This window comes from Argiope bruennichi, chromosome X2 (assembly GCF_947563725.1).
Source record: "Argiope bruennichi chromosome X2, qqArgBrue1.1, whole genome shotgun sequence".
Lineage (NCBI taxonomy): Eukaryota > Metazoa > Arthropoda > Arachnida > Araneae > Araneidae > Argiope > Argiope bruennichi.
The window spans coordinates 116382308-116400492 of NC_079163.1; the positions used below are offsets into that span (position 1 = coordinate 116382308).

General features: G+C 28.3%; 1 long non-coding RNA gene across 1 annotated transcript in view; it reads right to left on the reverse strand.

The window, feature by feature from the left end:
- Positions 1-18185, reverse strand: part of LOC129960535 (uncharacterized) — a 152585-nt gene that overhangs the window by 11920 nt on the left and 122480 nt on the right. The gene's annotated exons all lie outside the window — the stretch shown is intronic.

Sequence of the window (18185 nt, forward strand, 5' to 3'; positions counted from 1 at the left end):
TTTTATTAGATGGATACATTTTTATTATATACACTAATATTTATCATTTTGAAATTGTTAGAAAATGTTCTGTTTATCTTCGCATATCGTTTGAAAGAACTTGCTATTAAAAATAAAGAATGTATCTAAATTTGAATATATCCTTATCAAACCTAATACTTTATTGTGTGAGTATGTACTGTTAAGAAAAATGAACAATAGAAAATTGATTTACATAAGTGGTTGGAGCCCCACGGCGTATGAAAAAATAATACGAGAGCAGGTAATCAGAAAAATTATTTTCTATAAGTTCGATTGGGTAAGAGGAATACTTTTCTAATTTTATAGAGAATCATTTGAATGCTGCATTTAAACATCATTCTTACAAATAGAAGCCAAGGCTTATCTGGGGTCTCCGTTACACAACATACATCATTTATTTGCTGAATTATAATTGAATCATAAAAATAGATTTTGAAATTTTTTAAATTGTATGAATGTATTTTAAAATTTCATCTAAAATGAGTAATATATAATAAAGAAAATACACAAAATGTATGAATTTTTTAAAATAATTATGATAGTATAGATTGATTTTGAAACTCATGGGTAAATTAGCACATCTTAATACAAAGAAATCAGTCATAGTATGCGACTTTTTTGGAAGGATAACAAGGGTTTATGATTTAAAATTTCGAAAATTGTCGCTAGAAATTCCATTCCCATTTACCATATTATTTTTTAAAGGAGTGTTATATTCTAAAGCAATCAGTGTCATAAATAATCAATGAGTGAATGGTATGGTGAATTTGGATTCTGAATTTTGATTTTCGATTTTACATATCACGTTATTCTAGAAAGCATATTCACCAGTATTTAAAATTTTATACTTGCATAGATTTATGAGTATCTGGTGATACTCATAAATCTCACTTTATGATATTTATGAGTATCTTTCGATTTTTTGCTTGATATTTTGTATATAAGATCCCATCTGAAAACTCAATAAACATTCTTATAATTTATAAAGATATAGCCAAATGCCTGTTTAGCAACAATTTTGCTCCTAGAAATTTTCAGGACTTGTATGCCACAAAAACAATTCCAACCCGGTAAATTTCATTTCATATCCTTTAAAACCCTTCTTTGATTTGCAACTCATAAAATTAAAAAAATAATAATGGCTTCATACTTTCCCTTTCCATTCACATCCATTCCAAACTGATCAGGTGCGACCTAGGTGATAAAAATGGAGATGTGAAACAGAATGGTGGAGGTAATGTTTGTCGGTTTATAAATTCAAAACTTAAAGGGGCATAAATTCTAAAAATTGCAGTGGCAAATACATAAAAGAAGGATCTGAAAAAAAATACGATACAGTATCTTTTATTTAAACTTGCTCATTATCTGCTTATTAAAAAAAGTAGAAATTACTGTTCTTTAGGATATTCACTATAAGTGGATTAAAGTAAAAAGTAAGGAAATTGCAAAATTTATCGAACTCTTAAATTTCATTCACTTTGCATAAGAAAACTAAAATAGGTGTAATTTACTTTCCTATACTTTTTTTGAAAGTATTAGGAACAAAACACACTCATGAAAAAAATGAAAATGTCAATCACATTTTTTCTACATCTGCCCCCATGGGGAAAAATCCATCCATCTCATTTGAACATGCCTGCTTTTGGAAGCCAAATTTTGGCTTGCTAAAAGGCAAATCATATCTCTCTTTCGGTAAATCTATCTTTTGATCTGAATTAATTAGAATCAATTTATAATCCTTCATCTCGAAAACTGCATATTCCGTAAATCACTTCTCGTATTATTATCGGAGAAATTCAAAACCAATTCCCCAATTATCCCTTTTTTCCCCTTTATGATAAGAATCTCCCTCGTCCCCTTTTCAATTGAGAAATATGAATACGATCCCTCGGCAATAATTGTATCAGACATATCGGGGTGATACCCAATCTGAACAATATGACACCATCCCACGTACGCTTAGCATAGCAGAGTTTTTCTATTTCCCTGTTTAATCGCAAGGGGATTGTGTTTCCGTTTCCCGGTAAGGGGTGATTCGCAGGATGTAGTATGATTGCAGAAATAATCACAAGCTATGCACCCCACAAAATCGAATGCATTGGTGTGGAAATGATCTTTAAAGAGGATTAAAAAAGTGAGGGAGCGATTTTTGATTGTTTGAACCCGTTTGGTTCCAGATGTTTATTTATGCAAGAAACTTTGAAGAAATAAGCGGAAAATCCTTTAACTTATTTAGTATGCTTTAAATATTATTTTAATTCAAGAGGAAATAAAGCACGTACCTTCACAGAGTAAGAAAGGGAATTTCCTTATCACATAATACTGGAAGCTGTACAGAAGTATTAGGTAATTAATGAGATAAAAATTATCGTCTAATTAAAAAAAATATAATCGAAAAAGAGAAAATTTAACTTTTAAAGATTAAAAACCTGATAATTTTGCTTTGCTTCCCTATTTTCATAAACCATCCATTGCAACCTATCTCAATTTTTTAAAATATGTGCTTCAATTATTTTAAGTCTTAAATTTTAAACTCATAATTGATTTGTGTCTTATCTTACTTCATGATTATATTGTTCGAGGAAAAGTTGGGTAAATGTTTTGTGGTGTTTTTTTTCCCGTGATTCATTGTTCTTCATTTTCTTTCATTTCTATGTCTTTTAATCGTTTATGTACGTCTAACTTGTTATATCAACTGATTTTTTCTGTTGTGCGTGTTCCCAATAAAATAAATGAATGAAACTGCATTGGTATAATTATAATAAGACGTGATGTTTACCTAATAAGTCTTATTTTAACCATAGTAGTCTTAACAACTTTATCATGAAATCCTCTATTTATAGTGAATAACATTTTTATAAAGGTGATTGAATCAGTAGATAAAAATTTTTTATGGGCGCGATTTAAATCAAATAGTTTTTGTCTTCTTTGAAAAATAGCCTATTTTTAAAATTTCGTTAAGACTCAACGAAAGATAATATGGTCTGTAGATTTAATAATTGTGTTTTCTCTATGGTTGAGACAGAGTAAGCTCGACTTCGAACCTATAAAAAATGTGTATAACAAATAATGATGTAATAATAGATGTGGAATTTTATAAAATTTATAATTTATTGCAGGTTACTTATAAATAATATGTAAAATATAATGTTTTCTCTATATATTTCTTTTTATTTCTATATTATTATTTAATTTACCGAGGTGTACATTTATTTGAAATTAAAACAAAAGCGAAGTAAATGGTACTAAAAGTAAAATCGCATAAAAATATTAAAATATGCATCTTCTCCTTAGAGTGATGGAAAATTTCAGTAAAAGCAAGGATGATACAAATTATTACATATGAAGAATAATATTTTTAAATAGAATAATGTTTATGGGTAAGAATTCAAATTTGCTTTATTTGTTAGTATCATATTTTATTTTAAAATATATGATATTAGAGAAAAAAAAGTCTTCTGATCATAACGCATGAATGATACTTGTGGAAGCCCGGGAACTAAAAGAATCCAAAATACGTTAGTGCTAAAAGTTTTAAGTAAAAAATCTGAAAATAATATAGCACTAAATATTTTGAGAAATTTGTATGAAATCTAAAGATTATTGATGTTAATAAGAAAACTACCATTTTATTATTACAGCTTTGTACATTTAAATCGAAATTTTCAGAATTTCCATGGGAAGCTGATTGCTCTAAAATCTTACGATTATTTATTTGAAAGGATAAAACCTCATAAAAGGAGACATGGTTAAAAACCTGACCAAGGAAATAAAAATAATAGTAAGCAAATATTACTTAAAAAATTCATAATTTTTGTACACGCATAGCTCTTACAATTTGCTTTCACACTTCGATACACTGTTTCCGAATTTGGCGAAAATCTCAAGAAATGATCCGTTTATAATTTTTATAAATACTGATCGCTTCATTGTGAGTGCGTGTGTAAAGTTTTGAGAGATTTTTTTGAATTAGCAACCTAAAACTTTTATAAGTAAATTGCTTAGTACTTTTCCAATGTCCTGTTGCATTTTATAAATAAAATGTAAAATAAAAAATTATTTACTACAATAACATTTTAAAGGGGGTATCTCATTAAAGTTAAGTAAATATAATATGCAACAAAAGTTAAGTAAATATAATATTAAGTAAATATAATATTATATTAAGTAAATATAATATGCAATATATGATTAATTCAAAGCTAATGGGGTTAGCAAAAAATACGATTTATCCAAAAATTTCGATTAATAAAAACAGAAATTAAGAATAAATACTTCAGGAGAAAATAATAACTGTAATCTAAAGAAAACGATACCTGTTTCTTATATTAAATAAGCATAGTGAAAAATTAAATAGGTAAATAATTAAATGAATTAAGGGATGAAGAATTTTTTTAAAAAATAAATATGTTTAAAGATCATAATTCTGAATGAAAAATAATAATAGTAAATAATTGAATGAAAAAGGAAATAGTGTATACTTTGAATATAACATCTGTACAATAAAACTTGAAAATAAACAAGGCACGTCTAATAATTGTGAAGTTATTTTTTATAATTAAGTGAACAATCTTTTATAGTTTTTCAATCAAATATTATAATTAAATAGATAACCACTTAAAATAAAAAAGACTCAGACGTATTGAATTAAACTATTAAGAAATAAAGCAATTTTTGATATTTTTAATTTTGATTTCAAATTACAGAAGTAATATCGAATTATAGATAATATTTAATCATAATGTTAATTGAAAATTCACCGACTAAAGAAAATATTTGAATTGCCTAAAAATTCGTTTCAAAATCTTTTGAATAAAAATATCAGAATTAAAGATGAATAAAATTATGTGAACGTATAAGAATTCATATGAAATTCAGGAAAAAAGATTCATGAGCAAGCTTTTATTAGATTTTAAAGCTATTAAACAAACGCAAAGGATATAGAGACTGCACTCACAATGAACTGCTTATAAATGTAACTCTATATCGGAAAATACGCTCCATATAAATCTGAATAGAGCTGGGGCGCAACTTTCTTAACAATAGCGCTTGATCAATTTACCCCCCATTAGTTCTGCAATGCTATTCTGTGGGCCCGATTCCCTCAAGCGTCCTAAAGAAGAAATGCGTGAAAAAACCGTTTTGTATTAATGGCGCGGTGAATTAAAAATGTACCAACTTGCGTCACTGTAACAAAACCTCAACTTCCCTTCCCAATGCCGAGGGCCTATTCCCTAACAGCTGGACATTTCACGTAGATTGTCAACCCCTGTTTCACCCCTATTTTAACTTCCAGGTCCTTTGGTGGTGACGTCATTAGGTCTCATCCCTGTCAGTCCGTAACATAGGACCAAAGGTCCAAGCGATGATACTTCCAGTTGATAAAGCAAAGCGAATGACGATAACTCTCTAGTTAATAGCCGATCTCGGCTGCTTTAGTCGAAGAACAACATTAATTTCCACTCCCCCCTGGAAAACATGGGAGATGTCCCTGAGGGGCTGACGGGACTCCCCCTTACACCCTAATCCTTTTGATTCATTCAAAGTAACTATAGCCCACCACAAACAGTACGATTAGGGGCCGGAGAAGCATTTGGGAATTGGGGAGAGATTGGTGCGTGAAATTTCAGAATATGACGGTCTCCCGAAGGGTCAAATGTTTGCCTCTATTAATGTTAGATGGGCCTAAAATGAAGTATAGCTACAGAACTTCCCTTTGAATTCAGTGAATCAAGGTACTACTCTTTTAAGGCTTGCTATGCAAACGAATGCTTCAGTGAGTGTGGAGGAAAGAGAAATAGATAACAAACATGCTTCCTATTAGGTCTCTGAACAAATGAGACTGATGTACGATTGTTATCGGCAAGGGATGAAATTCGGATACTCCACAAACAACCTAGACAAAGAAGGAGAAGTCGATTTTATTTAATTATTAACAACTTTTGACTATTTAAATGTTCAAAAGTGTTCATTTTGCTTCAAAAATTAACATTCAGCTTAAAATTTAAAAGCAGCTAATGCTTTCGTTTTTGTATATCGAAGCCTAATTTAATTCTGTTCAGAACTGTTTCGTTATCGATATCACCATGAATTATGGAAATGTTGAGAATGATGGAAACAAAAATCAAAATGAAATAATCTATATCTTGCGATAGAAACTCATAGTGCTCCGGTATTTTCATAATGAAATAAAATTCGTTCCCATCCCCCAAAAAATTTAACACACACATTTAATTCTTTTATGCTAGTTGCTATTTTGTATTAATTTGTAATTTATTACTATGAATATTGTAAAATCGTGTCATTCATTTTTTTCTCAAATTCTCTGCTATATAGAGACACATATAGGAATATAAAACTTAACTAAATCAATCGGCTGACCAATAATTAAATTCTGAAAACATTACAGTAGTGTATTTTATTGAGAATACATAAGTGCACACAATTTCAAAACTAGCACGCAGGGAAGTAAGATACAATTAGAATACAAAATTTTAACTTTACAAAAACAAAAATTATTAAAATTAAATAAAAATGTGAAATAAAACTAAAAATAGTGGAAATCAAATTCAAAAAAGTACAATGATCTTTGGTTTCTTTTGGAAAATTTAAATTTTCTACTGATTCCGTAACAGAATGAAATAATTTATAACCTACTTATATATTTATACTTACTTTTATTTTATTTATATAATTATACTTATTATTTTAATTTACTTATTATCGATTATAAATTATTCTTTAATTTTACTTCTGACATCTCTCAAGGTCGAATGTCAGGAAGAATTATATTTAAGTTCGATTTCCTTTAAAAATCACTTTAATTTTGAATAAAAACAATTCATATCCTCTCAAAGGCAATAGAATCAAGAACAGAAAAAATAAAGTTATGAAGAGCATATCGTCCGAAATGTTCGATTTATGTGTTATAATCGTATATATTTTGTAACTTTTCTTACTTTTTTATGATACAGGCAAATAAATGAGTGGTTGAATTGCTAATGTTGTAAAGTTGAAAGGAATATAAGTTCACGACCAAGCACAAAAACATATTAAAAACTAAAGGAAATTCAAGGCATTTAAAACAAATAACACTTTTTTTAATTATAAAATTCAGGGGTTAAAAAATTCATGTTACTGTTAAAGTTTTTTTTATAAAATTAAAATGAAAGTAAAAACAGATTTGGGATTAATATTGAAAGAACAAATAGATAAAATTGTTTTGTCGAACTTAAACATTGTGAAAAATGCACGATTAAGATTTTAATAAAACTATGAAAATGCCTTGAATTTCATAAGAGCGAGGAAATGAATTATTGTAAATGACATTTATAAACGTTTTTTGAAAAATGTTAAAACAAAACGGAAATTTCACTGCAATTAAATCAGTATAATTAAAAAAATTACTTTTAGCATTAAGAAAATATTAAAATGTACTTTGCACAGCATTATTTCTTAAAGGAAAAAAAACCGAAAACTGTCAACAGTTATTTTTCGCCTTTTAAAGTACGTTTGTAGCAAATTTAATAGTTCTAAATCAAATGATCTATCTTAATGAGGTTCGACATACATCTCTCCAATGCAAATGTTGATATGAAGAAAATTGCCATTCAGACAATGAGACAATTCAATGCCATTCCAGACAAGAACTCAACAACAAAGAATTATTTATTCTAAAGAAAATTTTCTTATCTTTTGTCTTATGAAATAAACTTTAAAAAAAATATATCTTCTAAAAAAGAGCCTTTTTCCTGCATTGTGGAAAAAGTAATTGTTTTTCAACATTACTCGTGAGAATTCTATGCAATACATAGTGAAAATATGCAAAATGTTCTAACAAAACGTATATTTCACACTTTGCCTTAACATGCTATTGATTAAAAAAAATTTAGGTAATGACACTTTTCAAGAACGTATCTTTTAAAACAAAAACAAAAAAAGTTAAAAAAAAGAAAGTTAAAAGTTTTTATAAAGCTATAATACATTAAACCGAACCTGAAACTGAGTTCCAGGATCCTACTTTTTAAATATTTCTTATCATGAATTTTACATGAAAAAAAAACAATTTTGAAGAATGAAGACCAAAAATTTAGAATTTTGAAATTCAGAAATTTAGTTTCAGAAATGGAATTCAAATAACTGCTCTGCTCGAAGTCACTGCTGTAATATTACCTGTGATGTAAAACTAGTTTCCCAGCTAATGTTATAACTATGTAAGAAAAACGAGAATTATTCAATCAGGCTGCATCGATATAGTCTCAAATTTTTAGCATTAATCAATCTATTATTAATACTCAATGATTTTTTCTCTTCAGTTTCTTTTTAGAGAGCATAAGAATTTCAATAATTAATATTTAAACATATGTTCTTTCTTAGAATTTACTTATTTTTTATGAAAGGATTCGTATTTTTGTTTAAAAAAATATGTATCCCATCTTATTTTTTGGTTTCAATTATTTTATTTTTGGATTGGATGTCTTATGATAATTGGATATCTTATCTTCTTCTCATAGCCGCCTTCTTCGTTTTTTATTTTGATCCTCTCACTGAAAGGAAGGTCATCAGGTTGATAATTATTGCTTAAAAACAGAGGAGCTGTCGAATATAATTCTTAACTAAAAGATTTTTTTAATTTTTTTTCTTGTTTTCTGAAATAGCTACCGTTTCTGTTTGCTATTTTTTGTCTTCCTATAAGAACTTATATCTCAGTTTGTGAAGACTTGCATAAAAATGAGAGAAACAAAATAAAAATGCCAGCGCAGTGTAACATATTTTTGATAATTACCTTCTGCTGTTTAAAATTCCTTTGTACATTCATTAATACGCTGGTATCATTAATTTTACACCTTTAAAATTCTGTAAAAAGTCAGAAAAGGATATTTTCTTTTGTTTCTTAATTAATAACGAGAACCCTTCGTTATTCCTAATTTGCATTTGATTCAATGCATTAAAAAAATCAGGAATGTTCTCCTTACCATCTTCTAGTGTGCCTCCGCAATGCGGATTAGTTTATATTTCACTTCTTCGAATCGTAAAGAAAATTAAAAATGCAGTTTGGAAAAAATCTATCTCTTCCAGTTTACCAATTTTGTCCAAAATTTAACATATCTAGTTAATCGCATTGATGAGTTAAAATATTCACATACATAAAGATAAATTATATTAAGAATTTGTAACAGTTATAGTTAGTTTCATGATAAGAAGGATAAATTGGATGCCGGGTCAATGACCCCCGGTATTGCTGACAAATTTGGTGACGAAATTTCCCAAACTTGGCAATTCCAAAAACTACTGAAATGTTGACGATTTTTTTATTAAGAGCAAAAATACATCCTCACAGAAGCTTCATTGCCGAGTTGAGATACTTCAGAAGTTCTGTCATAGGAGTATTATTTCCAGCGTGTTTCCAATTTTTGCTGCTTCACTTGTAAAGCATGTGCGATACTCTTAACTGCAAGCACTGCTCTTGTGTACGCTTTGGCTGCGTTTTGCTACTGTGTATTCGTGTTTTTGCGTAATTAAAGAAAGCATCGTTTCTTCTTACCGAGATTGTTTGTCACCGTACACCGCAAGGTTTTCGGATTCTTTCCGTGACAATAGATTGTCTAATTTTTAATGAATTTACTTCAAAATTCGACATTTATCCACAATTTTTGTTCTGTGTAAATATTTCGCATATAATTTATTAATCTAGTTCAATGAATTTTCAAGTTGTTTATATGCAAATGGAAAAAAGAGTGAACAAAAAGAAAGGGATACAATCGAAACTTAGGTATTGATCTACTATTTAATATAAGGACCTCATCATCTTCTCATTCATCATTAGCGTGTCCACAAACATGCGGAAATACAAATAAACACCTGACTTTTGAGGGGTTTCATACAAATGATATGGATTTATAATTTTGGGATGAAGACCACAACTTAAATTTTACCTGTCTAATTTGCTCTATTATTATATTATCGCTTTCGCATACAAGCAAACTCAAGCATATTTCGAAAAAATTATTTATTTATTTGGATTCACGGTTATCTAAAGTGAGCAAGTTCATCAAAATCGCGGGATCGAATTTTATAAAAGTTAGAATAATTTTTATGTATTTCGTAAGCGAGAAAATTATCAAAAAAAGTGAAAACTTATTTAATGGGTTAAGAGACTCCAAAAAGGAGAAATACCTAATCGAAATTATCTAAAGTGACAAATTCATCAAAATCGCGGGATCGAATTTTGTAAAAGTTAGAATATTTTTTATGTATTTTGTAAACAAGAAAATTATAAAAAAAAAAAATGAAAACTTATTTATTGGGTTAAGAGACTCCAAAAAGAAGAAATACCTAATAAAAATTATCTAAAGTGAGCTAGTCCATCAAAATCGTGGGATCGAATTTTGTAAAAGTTAGAATATTTTTTATGTATTTTGTAAACGAGAAAATTATCAAAAAAAAAAAAAAAGTGAAAACTTATTTAATGGGTTAAGAGACTCCAAACAGGAGAAATACCTAATCGAAATTATCTAAAGTGAGCAACGTCATCAAAATCGCGGGATCGAATTTTGCAAATATATTAGAATATTTTTTTATGTATTTCGTAAGCGAGAAAATTATCAAAAAAAAAAAAAAGTGAACACTTATTTAATGGGTTAAGAGACTCCAAACAGGAGAAATACCTAATCGAAATTATCTGAAGTGAGCAACGTCATCAAAATCGCGGGATCGAATTTTGCAAAAGTTAGAATATTTTTTTATGTATTTCGTAAGCGAGAAAATTATCAAAAAAAGTGAAAACATATTTAATAGGTTTAGAGACTTCGAAAAGGAGAAATACCTAATCGAAAATTGTAGATTTAATTTTTCTTTAGCTTGCAATAAAATCATTTCTTTTATTATGATGTAATCATGCACACTTTTTATGAACAAGGCAAAACTGAGTAGAAGAATATATTCTAACTGAAATGCTAATTAGAACTAATTAAACATCATCCAAATTTATTTAGATTGCAAAAAAATCACAGTAGCGTTGTTTTATTTCGAAGAACTGAATAAGAATCAAATGATAAAATCAATGCTATCTTCCATATGCCTAAAGTCTTTCTTTTATATCAAATTTCCTATCCTTTTCATTGTTATTGTTTGAAAAGTAAAACACGGTGAATGTTAGCGATTTTAAATCTTAATAGAAGGCAACTTTCCTGTTACAAGAATAAGTTGCTTTTATTATGCAAAATTCGTTTTATAAATGTAATAAAAAGGTTTTTGAATTTTCCTTTGTATTTTTAATTCGATGCAGTTCTGTATAATGCTGATAAATAATTGTATAAAAATCATAACGAGCTAAGGAAATATAAAAGTTTATGGGATTATACAAGTTTATCCAATAAACTTGTATTGTTACTTAAGGAAATATACAAGTTTCACTTATATACTTTAAGGAAATATACAAGTTTATGGGATTAAAACAACTTTAAGATGTTTTCTTTGTGTTACTTTTCTATGCAAAAATACATTTGAGCCTTGTTTATTTTTGGTATTGCGCATTAATTAATGACACTGATATTTAAAAATGGTTTAAAATTTGTATTCTGATATCATTTTAATTGTTATTAATGTCTTTGTTGGACATTATTATTGATGTATTCTCATATTTATGTTCTTCGTTGTCATTTCTCGGTTCTTTTTACACATTTTAAAAAATTAAATAGAAATAACGATTTATTATTATTGTATATAAGTACACAATTCTTTCTTTTTTTCTTTTGTGTCATTAGTTCATCGATTAGTAAGAACAATGATTCTGTGACTGACATGAATTTTTTTCTATATTTCAAGTATAAATATTCATAAACACTAACTTTTGGCGTCACATCATTATAATAGCAAGATTCTATACAAAGCCGTGAAAATAAAATGTCAGATTTTATAAAATAAAGCATTCTGACGCTGCCTTTTTCATAAAGAAATATGCACAATACTCATATAATGACAGTTTTGATCTTCACTGTTTCTCCATATTAGTTTTCATTTGTACTGTAAAGACATTACATGGAACAAGTTAACCGTATTGTCGAAACTGCATTATTAGATGTATATTAGGATATAGTGAGGAAATATAAAATGCCATTCTGTCGTTATCATTGCATCACTTTATGTGAAAACTGTTTTGCTTGAATAGTGTCTTGTTTAAAAACATTTTGCTTTATTGTTTCAAATATTCTATAGTGTTAAATGGACATTGTATCACAATAAAAGTTCTACATCATACAAGGAAGCTAATTCTTCTTTTGTATTGCAAAATCTGAAAGAACTTCATTACCTTTTATTTAATTAATTGCATTCATGAAAACGCTTGCAAACTTTCCTTTTTTCACTTTAAAGATATCCTTTTGAGATCTTTAACATATCACTGAATACCGATATGCTTCAATCATCTAATTAAATAACATGCACGCCTTCTTTCGACTTTCAGTTACAGAGATATCTATGTTCAATCCATAGGGAATCAGGAGTAATCTTTTATGGAGTATCTCTTTTTTTCTCTCTCTGAAATTTGATTTCAAAGGATTCGAAGATTTAACTGTCTGTGGCTGAATGGTCTCTCGAGACGTCTTTCAGGAACTCAAAAGCTTGCTTCTTAAAAACTCAATTTCGAAGCTGCGAATTGAAATCTCTGGGGAAGTTCCTGTTTTGTATAACCAAGAAAGCTAATTTCTCTATTGATTGCCTTTACTCTTTCTTTATTGATCTTTTTTTTATTGATTTGTCTCCAAGAAATATTAAATAATATTTCAGATTTTAAGGCAAAAGAAAAAGAGTTACTTCAGGAGAAAATCTATATTCGATTATTTTTTTCATATTTTATTTAAATAAAGAGATAGTGCTTGAATATCATATTTAATCTTGGGAAATAATTTTTTTATATTTTTATTTGGAGTTCGATTTTCTGTATTTACACCTAAAAGCGGTTGACTGGTTAGTCTGTGAGTATCATTATTTTATAAAGAATTGAGCATGAGATGAATGAACATTTTTAATTAATAGAGTTCAAATGATATAACGCACGTCAAATACCCTATTCCAACTTAATTTTGGAATCCAATTAACATTTTCAAAGAGGAAAAAGATATAATATCACAGTACAGCATAAGACAACGTGCAATTAGATATTAAATGGAATTCGTTTATCAAATGACTTCTAAACCATTTGAATCGACTCCATTCATAACACCCACTTAATCACGCTTAACTGATCAAATGCAACTATTTACTAGTAACTGGTACTGAACGCTTAATTAAAAGGGTTACCTCGGTGCACTACAGCTAGTCATGTATTAATTCCAAAACAAAGAAAATTCGTTTCACAGCATTTTTAAAACAGATGAGAGAATCCTATGACAAATATAAATTCGCATTTCCTTTACATTAGAAGTTTCATTAGTTAGTAGCAAAAAAGTAATTCTAGACTTTATATCACCATTTTTGCAAAGCACATCCTGCAATTATTGCATATAAGGTCACTTATATAGCTCCTTTTTTTACTACTTTTCCTTTTTCCTTAAGTAAATATTATGATAATGAAAGGCGAAACTGAATTAATAAGTTATTAAATCAAATAGTTTCTTTCAGATGAATTATTTGAAATGATTTTATGAATATCTTTTTGGAAATGTACTTGAATGTATAGGACAAGAAGATTTAATTTTTTAATTACTATATCATTTTTATTGTTTTGATTTTATCTTTTAATGCTGTATTTGAATCAATAACAGCAATTAAATAATCAATATATAAATTAGCAATCTCTTAATCAATACTGGATATTCAAATCAAGTTTTTCAATACTTCTTTGAGAAAATATTAAGCTAACTTTCTTCCACCTATTTTTTTAAGCTATATACTCTGCTATTTTATTTCTGAAATTTTATTTAAAAAAATTTAAATATCAGTATTTGATTCGTATACCATTCAATGCATAGAATCATTTATAACAATGGAAGAACATTTTCATCTGTCATCTTATCCTTTTTGAGCCATTATAGCAAATGGATAAGAAATATATTCATAGCAGTTTTTAGTGCACCATAGAATGATGATGCCTTTTATCCGATAATAAATATCTTTACAGTGAAAACGCATCATTATTCAATAAATCAATGGAATCGAAAATATATATTAAAAATGTATATAAGACGATGATTCATTTTATTTTCTGGTGAATTATATTATTGTGTAGAGAAATAAATCATTACTTTTTTATATATTTTTCTTAGAAAAACATACGATTTAGTAGGGTGTTTATTGGAATCATTATTTATCAAGAATTTATTAGGCTACATGATTTTATAAGTCAGTATCTTAATGAATAATATGTAAAACATGCAAGTATAATTACTAAAGAATTCCGGTATCTCACTCCGGTATTTCTCTTTAATATTTTTATTAGTTTAGAGTTAAGTAATGATATAAATTATAAACAATTTTTGTAAAAATCTTCTTTTTAAAAAGAATTTCCATTATTTAAGGTTATTTGTTTGTCTGACGTTTTTTACAGGTAAAGGTGTGTAATTAGTAAGAACGAAAGCATAAAAGATTTTTTTTGAATTGTGCTTTCATTGCCATGGAGTTGAATATCACTACTTATTGCGTTTTTTGATTGCGCTAATATTGATGCAAGGAGTGATTAATCAATAATCTATTTTTTATTTGATGACTTGTATTAATATCCAGATGTTTTATATTACAATTTTTGCAAATTACTTGAACATTTTTTGATTGCTAATTAATGTGGATAAAAGTTGCAGCGTTTAGACTGGATAAAATAGGATATGAGTATTATTCTGGTGCAAGAACCTTTTTGAAAATAACTGCAACATGTAGCAGGGTTTGGAAGTTACCGAAAATACTGTTTTTCTGACGCAAAATTTTATAAGCACTATGGTAGATTTTTTTCTATTACTCTTTTGTCCAATTGATTCCGCATCGAATTCTTTATTTATTGAAACTCAAAAACATAATTAGGATAGTTTAAGCACACTTCAAAATTTTTCCGATTGATTTTTCTAAATGTATAATGTTAGTTGAAGATTAAAAGGGGTAAAGAATGCAAGTGCCTCCCCCCCCAACCTTAAAAAAAAGAAAAATTAAAACACCGTTTTTCACGTTAAAGTCTAAAATTAATAATGCCTTAAAATTAAATAAAAGTAAAAAGCATCTGGTTGCCTTGTAAGTAATTCAAAAGAATGTGTAAAAAGGTCATTAGAGTGACGTCTCTATGACTGATCGAACAATTTTTTTTTGATTTTCCAACATTTTTGCTTTTGTTACTAATGACGTTACTAGTCCTAAATTGCATATTCCGAAATAGTTTTCGTTAGTGAAACAGATTAGAACCATGTGTGGTTTGAGAATCTTAAATGAATTATTTAGAGGCCATGAAATCCCTTAAAAAAATTAACTACTACACAACATATTAAATCAAAATGGCAATAAAAAGTTCTTATTTTCTTATAAAAAGTTTGAATACTTTAGACGAGAATCGCTTTGTTTAATTTGAAGTTTTATTATAATAGTTAATTTCCAATATCCCCATGTCTCCTTTAAATTCACAAAACTACGTAAAAATTATATTAAAATAACAATAGAACAGAAGCTATATATTGGCAATAAACAACTGAAATGAATAAAGAAATTTCTTTCCAAAATAATAAATTAAACAAAAGAGACAAATTGTACGCAACCATAACAAAATAGTTAACTAATACTTTTTATGTGTCTTCATGAATGAATTTTTTTCAACGAGTCAACGAGCACTTCAGTTGAAGATATAAATAAGTTAATTCATGCAAATTAACTTTCAACTTATTTGAAACAAATTAATAAAGGAGCCCATATATACATAGAATTGTTAGTAACTACAAATTAATTTATCAATCTTTGCATTTATTAAGATGCAAAAAAGTCGGTTGATGCCAATTGTTCTTATACAAATAAGGTGAAAACTTACACATGTACAGAGCCGTTTACTTAAAGCCTCTTACCAAATAAATTAAAGATTATAGATGTACACAGAATAATTAATATTGATCATTCACATGAATTGAGGCGGAAATAAGTTGGTTTGTGCTAGTTGCGCTTATGCAAATAAGGTGAAAAACACACATACACATACAAAGCAGTTCACTTAAACCATCTTCCGGTTGGGTTCCGATGCAAATAAGGTTTTTGATATCCGACCCCTTTTTCGTGTCAAAGCTGTCCGGTTTTCATCTAATTACCGGCCAACTGTCGAATCCCTTTAACAATTAACCAGATAGGAACCATATTTAGCAGTTAGAGGAGAGCCTCCTCACCTAATCCCTTTGATTCCCACTCACGTAACTCCGGGCCCATCACCACAAACTGTGCGATTAGCAGTGCTCGGGGCAAATTGGAATAAGATGGGAAGAGGACCCAGGTAAAGTGAAGCGTGAACTTAGGGGATTGACGGCCTGCGGAAGTGGATGGCTCAATTGTTCGCTCCCATCAATGTTTGATCGACCAGAATTGTAGGCTCCGTTTGGATCTTTCCTCTAAAATAAGTGGAGCAGCTCCATGATTAAGGACTACTTTCGCTTGCCATTACTCATAAAATCCCCGCGCACAAACCGATTATTCTGAAACGACACTGACAGATCGAAATTTTAGGCAATTGCTTAAAGGAAGATGGATGCAGAAGGTATTTGCCTGTGACAATTTTATGCGTCTCAGCTCTATAGGATAAGGTGAAAATCCTATATAATTGTTTGTAAAATTTTCCCAAGAAGAAAATACAATATAAATATTTTTATTTTTTTTAATTTCGTGCAATTGGTAAACTATGAATGTAAAAATAAGTATGATTGATTTCACTAATACAATTATTCTAAAGTTTTAATTCTTTCCCAAAGTAAGATAAGTAACACAACTTAGACATCAATTTTTTTTTATTTCCCAAAGTAAGATAAGATGATGCATCTTAGACATCAATTTTTTTTATTTCCCAAAGTAAGATAAGATAACACAACTTAGACATCAATTTTTTTTATTTCCCAAAGTAAGATAAGATAACACAACTTAGACATCAATTTTTTTTATTTCCCAAAGTAATATAATTCAACTTAGATATTAAAGTTTCAGAAATTTTTTGAAATCGTAATTCACAATGCAAAATATGGATGCAGAATCGAAATCGATAAAATTGACCAATTTATCTGCCTTTTGATTCCATCGTTGATATACTTTCATAGTTTCTCATAGGAAAATGACATAAATTAGATACGAATTTTTAGTAATTTCATACAATCCGAAATAGGGAATCTACAATCCATTGTAGAGAATTGTATTATCTATGAGTATTGGAATGCATTCGATTAGTTTCATTTTTTCTTTATGTATGGATATAATTCCTGTTACATTTTACGTTTTTTCAAAAGGAAAATGATATGATTTATTTATTAAGTTTCTTGTCATCGAAAATAGACAATTCCCAAAGAAATATATGAATGCAGAAATCAAATTGATACAATTTACTTTTTCTACTTTTTGAAAAATTTCAGACGCATTTTTAAATTTTCTCAAAGGAAAATTGCAGATGTAATAATTTTTTTTTTTACAAAATTCATACAATTTGAAGTGGATCACCCATTATATAAATTATAGATCGAAGATGAAATTTAATAAGTTTCATGATTCTTCTGCTTTCTGAAAAAATTCATCCAATATTTTCATATTACCTTAAAAGAAAATGATACATATTAGGTATGAAGTTTTTGTAAATTCCCTACATCGGAAGTGAGCAGTAATGTACGGACCTGGGTATGATTTAGCTTCATTTTAGTTTTTCCTCCATTTCGATATAATTGCTCCTGCTTTTTTGCATATGTCCAAGGAAAGAGAATACAGTTTCCTATATGATCTTTTCAAAAAATTTCATGCAACCGGAGGTAGACAAATGTTAAGTTGAAGTTTGGATGCAGAAATAAATTTGTTTCCTCCAGTTTTTGATACAGTTTTTAATACTTTATTGTCCACTATTATCTTTTGGTATAGAACTTTACGTATGTGTTCTAGAAAGGACACAACTTAGATATTAAAATTTTTTCCTTATCATGTGTCACTTTCGAACAGAATTATTTGACTACTCGAACTAAATG